Genomic DNA, 8,661 nt, shown 5'->3' with positions numbered 1-8,661 from the left:
TAAAAACAATGTGGATAGTCAGGGAACATCCTACACTTGGCATTCCACCCTGAGTGCTACAGTGATACAACAAACAGGTTATATGACCATTAAAAACAGTAATACATGACATTTTTCAACTTCTAGTGAACTTTTTTATTATATACTACTCAGCTGGGACTGAATAGCGATTTGTGCTCATTACTAATATTTTGAAAATAAAGTTTGTTTTTTTTAAAAAAAAATAATTTTCACTATTTTCCAAAATCTCTTAAAGCTGCCTAAAGAAAACCTTCATTCTGTCTTGCTTTTTCTACTCACTCCACAATCCCACCTTTTTCCTTCTGCTTAGAGTCCCACAACACTTTTAATTAGAAAGATTCAAGTTATTTACAATTATCATGCAATGAGTTTTGAATAAATTAGGAAAACACACAGTCTGGAGGAATGAAGTTGGCTGAAGATTTGGTTGAAGATAACAACATCCAGTTTGGGCACTGAAGACCTGAGTTTTGTTTTTGGATGAAAGACAATAAAGTCTTCTAAGGAGCTCATTTACAGCCTTGAGATATTTTTAAAGAACCAAGAATTTATTTTTATGTTTTGTCATGTTGTGTCAAGAGAATACTTGTCAGATTGGTCTTTTAATGCATATGGGATTTTGTTGTGAAGTTAATAATTTTAGAGTAATTGCAAAGACTTTGATAAATATTTGTCAGGTCTCTGTCACTGTAGGGATTTTTTAATTTAAATTATTTTAACTATTAATATATTGTACTCTATCCAGTCAAAAAACCTGAGTAGAGTCAAGCAAAGGGGCGGAAATGTACATTTTTAATGGTGCACAAACAGCCAGAAACCTGTGGAGTCTTTGTTCTGTGACTGCTTTTTTTCCTGCAACCCCCTGATTCTGTTGGTGAAGAGTAAAATAGTGGCACGTTGCCTCATACATACAGAGCTATCAGCAAGAATTGCACAAGTTTAGCATAAATTAATACATCTGGGGAGAACGGGGTGTCTACTCACTCATCTTCTCCAGCTGAGGAGAAACTTCCCTCATAACCATAATTGAAGAACGCACCCAGACCCTCCTCTCCTCCGGATGACAAAACATGAACATACTGTCTTCAGCACAAGAGACATTACTAAGCATCATTGCTTTAACCCTACTCACATATTTATTTTTATCTTAGGCTGGCTTTGCAGTTGTGGACTGTAGTGTTTACATGAGGCATTAAGAGGAGGCGAGCAGACACGGGGCACTCATGAAGGACTGTGATGTGAATCATCATGGGTTAGTAGCAGCAGAATCCATCACAGTAAATAGAACTCATCCCCAAATCAGAACAAGCCACTCTAAACTGGTAGCAGAGTTTATGGCAATTTGAAAAGACATCGGAGAATCCATTTTTTAGAGCATGACTATGATTTCTCATTTTGTCTGCAAGCAGTAATAAATGTTTGTTAATACTATGGGGGGAGAAAAAAAAGAATTAGCAAGCACTGCTCATAAAAGTCATTTAATCAGTGGCATAGTCCTCATTTCCCCTCATGTTCTCACTGTTGTTCCCTGTGGAAAATGCAGGGGAAATGCAGCAAAGCTGTTGGGATCGCCTCAGCCAAGCAGACCCTCCTAGTAAGGGGAAGGGACTGCAGGCATTTTTCATGTCCCCACAGGTGAGACTTAGTTCTGTCCAGCATGTGCCCTCCAAACAGAAATATTCTGGAAAAGGTGACAGTCACAACACCTGTGTTTGTCCTCCTTGATCTGCAGGGCAGACAGGGTGGGAGGACAGCACCTGTGAGTGTGCAGTACAAAGAGCACTGGGTATCCTCGCGCTCCGTCCTCTGCCACGTGCCTTCGGGTGACAGTGGTTCCGTTTGTTTATTCTGTCGTAACTCAGTGGTTTTGCATCACTTCTCATTCTGAAAGACAGTGTACATTGATCTTGCCGCTGGTTATGAACAGAACAGTGAAGATGAGCATTTATCACCCCAAAGATAAGCAGTAGAGATGGACAGCCTGGGGAAGGATCTACGACATAAAAGCGCACCAGAAGAGTGATAGGGTCAGTTCTCATTACTCCTGCCGTAAATCCCCACCAGTGACAGCAAAAATACAAAGCAATTAAAATGGAGAAGAGGCATAAAAATAGAAGAAAGATGAAAAATAGAAATTATAAGACAGTTTGGCAATAGGAGGGCTGAACTAAGTGTTAAGGGTAGTTTTTCCCTCTTTCTAATGGATTGTTTTTGTGGTAGTTTCTTCTGTAGAAGGCTGTGATTACCAATACACTGCACACAGGCTCCCCTGTGTGTGACACTATCATTTAACCTGCTTTAGACAATTTTCCTTGTTCCCAGCCAAGTTTTTTTCCCTTGTTTGGAGATATAGGTTAAGACATGAAGATACGGACTAAGCTCATCCATTCAGGCCAGGGCACCACACTGTCAAAAGTTGTTTTGAAATCCAAGGTGCCTACAGATGCAACTTTCTCCATCTGTTCTTTGCATAATTTTTCTGAAAATAAGTATACTGGACAACACCACACTTGAGAGATTTTTTACCTTTTATGAAATGTATTGGCTTGGTTTTGTCATCCAGGATTTTTCCAGATGTTCTGTGATCGCACTTAAAATTAACATATCCAGAATCCAAGTCTCACACTAGCACTGAGATCTGACTTACACATGTATTTTCAATAGTATGACATGATTTGATTTACATTTCCTAAGCCTTTTCTAAGTAAAAAAATAAGAAAGCCATGCAAATAATAACTTTGAATATCACTGGGAACTCCTAATCTATTTCATTGCTAAACCTTTACACGACAACTTTATTGTAAGTCTGTGTTTCTTTGGAAAACAAGTGGTGCACAGACACATATATGCTGGACTGAGTCTCCTGTTATTCACAGTTCTAAAATTAAAATGACATTTTAATTTTTGTATCTGAGAAAGAAAAATGGACTAAGCAAAACATGGTATGCATGACCTTACCACACTAATTACTCACTGGCAGGAGGCACCAGCACTCACATATAACCTTAACAAGGTTTGACTCAGGATGTTATTTTTCTGCAGACTACCAGCCTGAACTCAGACCATTTATCATGAACAGCTGACATTTCAGCACTAGCACAATGATACACAGCGCAAATTGCTAACCAAAAATGAGTACACCTTTTGACACAGTAGATGATAGTTCATTATTGGGCTATCCCTGCAACAATAGTACATTTTCTCTTGATAAAAATGTCATCTTCTAAAATTAGTTACAGTAACTAATTAGTAACTTAAAAAGGCACACAAGTTGGAAGAACCACCCCTGCTCAATTACAGCAAAAAGCAGAGTTTGTGCTTGAGGACCTGAAGCGTTTTAAGAACAAAAGTAACTTTTTAAGTATGAATGGTTCTAACTTTCACTTGGAAATTTTTTTAACTTTCTTTGAAATCAGAACTCTGAAATACCTTGCAAAGGCTCCAGTGAGAAACCTGGTTGTTTTATATGTATTTGGTAAATCATATATTGCATTCCCTTCAGATCACTGAATGCATATAAACTATTTCTTGGGAAAAAAACTATTTTCCAAGATGACATTAATGGAAGCAGAAACCCATCAACCAAACATGGTGAAATGTGAACATTTATTTGGGAGTGAAATGTAGCAGTGAGTGATTTTTTTGTAGAATTACCTTGTGTCAACGTGTAAGTTATTTGGTAGAAGGAAGTAATTTCAAAATAGATCAGTATCTCTTCAAGCAGTGAATGTTTTGCTACAGCTCTGTCAAATCTTCTAGAACTGAAAACCATTCCATCAAAGTCAACGTGAACTCTGACAGTGGTTACAAGAGGAATAGACTTACAGTAAGAATACCACAAAAAATGTAACACTAAACATTGCAAATGCTTAAAAATGTTTAATTGCTTCCATGAACCAGTAAAACCCCACAGCAAGGATTAGTCTCTCCCTCAAGTGGATTAATGATTCCTTGGAAGAAACTGTTAATGTACAAAATCTGCTATTTCTGTACAAAAATATGAGCAATTCTTAGACATATGAGAATTGTTTATCTGGCTTTTCAGGCTAAATCATCCAGACCACTTTCCTTCCTTCCAGCCATTAGTTCCTACTCACACTCACTGGATGGGTTCCTCAAAGAGCAGCTGCCATGAACCTGTGGCTCTGCCACACCAAGCACTCCTCAAACAGACAGCAGTAGAGAACAATGAACTGTGATCGACCTTATGCCACTTATAATTATTTTTTAATTAAGTAATTTTACCTTAAATTTGATAACATTCCTTTCTTGGAGATTTTGCTACATTTCTCAAGAATTCTCGCTATTAGCACAACACAAGTCCTTGCATAATGGTTGTAAATGAGGGAGGCAGAGGACCAGTAAGGTACTGTATGTAAGATTCAGACACCTTAGACTATTTACTAAACTACTCAGAAAGAAAATGCAGGATTTTACTTTTCAGCTTTTCCCAAAAAAAATTTATCATTGTTGTGCCAGATGCTATTAGTCTGCAAGTTTCTGATTCTATGGAGTGCAGTACAGCCATAAAAAGTAGCTCCAGGTTAAAAGTATTCACAAAGAATCATATACCACATTGGTGCATTTGGAGGACATAAATCTGAAGGAGATATTTTACATCATGTAAAATTTGATACTGCCATCGCATCCTCGTAAAAGTGACCATTCCCTTCTAGGAGATGACATAAAATAATAAACGAGCAATGTTAATGTGCCCTGTTAAATGTTTCAGGATATGCAGTCAAAGAGGTTATTTGGTTTGGACTGCTCAAATTTGAACTAAAGGGGATCACTGCTGAAGTCCCACGGTTGCAGACAACACAGCTGCAAGAAGAGTAACCACAAAAAACTTATCAGAAATACAGAGTGCACCAAAGATTGTGTCAGAAGGCACAAGTGTGTCAAAAAGTAAGCACAGCAGCAATAAATCCTGTTACATCAACCACAAAAACAGATTAGAATTAACTGCACCGGTGACAAGTCTGATTTGGGAAACATGGCTGAGAATTCATGCAAGAAACATGAAATAACCTCCCACTATACCCGGTTGCTCAGAGCCCTTTCCAACCTGATCTTGAACACCTCCAGGGATGGGGCATCCACATTTTCTCTGGACAACCTGTCCCAGTGCCTCACTACCCTCACAGGAAAGTTTCTTCCCAATATCTAATCTAATTTTACCCTCTTTCAGTTTAAAGAAAAATCAGAATATCTTCAACAGAGACGAAAATGTCAAATTACGATTTTAGAAAGCGGAGGCTGAATTGCTTCAGGCAATCATGGATTAAAGTTCTGTCTTCCTCATCTTCCTCTTGTGCCTATGTTACATAGACCAGGAGGAGCAGATAGCACATGGTGTTTCAGGCTCCTGGGGAACTTCATGCATAAAAATTAAGGTATCCTAGAAATTATTGGAAATCACTGCTTGTCAGGAATTATAAAAATAAATTTTCATCCTGAAATTAAATTTAGACTTTTTCACTTGTCCAAGTGTCACTGCAAAAGTTCCACTCCTGGCTAGAAGGCTGCTTTGGCATGGACTGTTCTACAGTCTCCTGCTGGAGCCCCCACTTCACACAGCTCTGCCTTCAGCACATCTGAAGTGAAAATAGGACTGAAAGATGCAATCCAACAAAGAAATTGTTTCAGATTAAAAATATCTCATTTATAATTTACAACAGAATTCAAAGTATTTTTCTGCTGCTGCTTTCAGAAGAAAGTAGATACACTCACATGAATTTTGCCGGGAAGGGTAGATGCCTCACAGAGATGATTTACTGTAACAATTTTTTGCCTCAAGTATTATAACTAGTCAACCTCCTACTGAAAGTAAAGTTGTTTTGGTTTTTTTTAGAAAAACGGCAATGGATTCATTTTTGTAAACTTCTGTAAAAAGTATTTATTTTGCAACCATGGTGCTGAAATTAAACAGCTAGATAGATACACGTTTATATTCCTGCAGCCACAGGACTTTTTTTTTAAAGACTTCATGAATGTGTTGCTAAGAAACCAAATCTTTGGTATATCTATGTCACCCTTTAACTTATCCTAATTATAAAACTTTTTTTAAATTGCATTTGAAATTATATTTTTACTATTTAACCATTGTCCAATCACTTCAGACGTCATTTTGTTTACAGGAAGCACTAGAAAGGGACAAGTGGGTTTGCTCTTAAAGCATCATCACTTGGAGTTCCCGAAGTGTTTACAGGAAGCCTTTTTCCCCACACGAGGGTCAGATCTATTGCAGCAAGCAGTTGTCATTGACTCAAACTTTGGCAATTTTGTGTTATTAATTCTTCCTGTAACTTGCTGAAAATATTATATTTGTTTGTTTTCTGTTTCTTATGAATAAATTGTACTGAGTAAGACCTAATGGTTTAGGGCTTGCACAATTTTCAGGCTCTGCTCAAATCCCTGTTTCCACCAGCAGATCTGTTCCTCGATTGCACTGCCTACCTGTTCTAAACATAAATCTCTTCTACATTTCTCCAGAGACAGATGGAACCTTTTTCTATGGCATCTCTCCTTAAGGGAACAGAAAAATAAAAATTTAAAAAAAAAAAAAAAAAAAACACCTTTGTACTCAGAGATAGCATTCAAGACCCTTGAGCCAGAAACTGTGGACCACGTATGTTTATTGCATCCATCTGCACAAAAGCAGAGCACCAGCTACAAAAGGGTCAAGACTACAAATCTGTTTTGATTTCCCAGACACTATTAAAGTAAACTGAAAACCAGAAAAAGTACAGATTACTACTTAACAAGGACAAACCAGGAACAGATGATAAAGATCTGCAATTGTCACTGCTTTTCAGCCTTCACACAAAAAAAAAAAAAATTGAGACCTAATTAAATAACCAGGAAACTTACAAAAGCCTGAAGAAAGTATGAGTTAAAGAATCTGTGAGTTACATTTAAGGATCTCTAATGATGAGCAAGTGCAGGTCCTGCTCACTAGCCTGACCTGCTCTCACCAAGGGCGTGGGCTCCCAAAAAAAACTGAGTAAAATCAACAGCAAACATTTTGGTGCAGAGAGAGCAGTTTACTTGATAATCTGAATTGTTCTGTTTAGAACATAAGAAGGTCTCCCTCCAAATCATCCAGCTGAATGTATTAATGATCACGAGACAGTAAGCTGCAATAGTGGCTGTTCCATGCAGAGAATCAAATATGATATTTTACCCATTGTTTGCCGAGCTCCAGTGGCCAAGAGAAGAACCTGTGAGACACACCATACCTGTCACCACCACTGCCCACATTGCTGCAGCCGCTGGTAAGGAGCAACACACCTTGTAAAGGTCATTTTTATGAGAATATAAAGGATGTTGTTACTGAACCAATCAACACAGCTTAAATGGGCAACATTATCCACCTGAGATACTCCCTCAACACCAGCCAAGAGATATTGGAACTCATGATCCTTTTTTTTCCTTGCAGCTATTCCTCACCATAATAGTAAACTTGGGTAATCTCAAAAACACAAAATGCATTTTAAACAGCCCCTCTTTTATCTCACTTTTGAAATAGCATTACATTGTTAGCATATAAAAAATTCCTTGTAAGTATCAAAATTAACTGACATTTAGCAGGAAAGCATTGTCTGTTCAAACTGTAAATACTTCCCTCAATATAATGCAGCAACCCTTAATAGCAAGTCATTGTTTGCTGAAATGAAAGACGGGTGTTGCTGGTTTTAATGGTGAGAGATTGAAGAAGTTAAAACCGAAAAGCATCTGAGGTTTTTCCAGGAAGCAATAAAAGTCACCATAGGCATTGTGAATTCCCTTGGCACTTAAACACTTTTCCCAAGAAAATTAAATCTCATCCCAATCTATCCTGTTACTCAGTGAAGTGGTGAGTTACCTGTAACATCCTGGAGCAGGGCATTGGCAGGTAAGGCACATCTGAAAGGTCCCAATATCTTGTCCTAAAGGATCACCATGGCTACAGAACTGGTACATATTCTATTCCTGAAATTGTTGCTAACATATCAGACTACACTAATAAAAACTCTTAACAGAAATCTGAAAATGAGCACATAAGGTGGACCCTTTGTCTCAAGAATCACATCTAAAAGACCTTGAACCTTGCTCTCCATCTTTGTATCCAGGTAACAAACTACAGGTATTTGCATAATCCCTGTGATGAGCAACTGGTTACTGATGGTTTCTTTCTTCAGCACAGTTGATTCAGCCCAGGCTAGGACTTCATTGTAGGATAATGTGCTTCCTTATATAGCCTGCCGTTGCTTTAAATCCCAATTAGATTAAAATATTCTCTCACCCTGAGGATTTCCTCAGTCATTAGACAGAAATGAGACTCACTTTCTTCCCACCAGAGCACTTATTGCCCCTGCCTGCTCTGGAGGCACTAATTATTGCCAGCAGTAAATAGGCAGCTCATGACTGCTCGCATCGTTAGCCAACCTCTAAAGAGATCATCAGCATGTCGCTAAGCAGACTGTCCTTTGCTCCCTGCCTGGGCAATACTCAGATCCTAATGTGAAGCCATCCCACTGGTTTTTTAATAATCTCATATTCCATAAAACATATAACTTGCTAATCATACAACACAGCACTTAGCTGGCTCTTCTGTGAGATGAGATGAGATGAAATGATAATCCAATCACTTTCAGC

Source organism: Hirundo rustica, chromosome 9 (genome assembly GCF_015227805.2).
Source record: "Hirundo rustica isolate bHirRus1 chromosome 9, bHirRus1.pri.v3, whole genome shotgun sequence".
Classification (NCBI taxonomy): Eukaryota; Metazoa; Chordata; class Aves; order Passeriformes; family Hirundinidae; genus Hirundo; species Hirundo rustica.
This window is presented reverse-complemented; position numbering follows the sequence as displayed.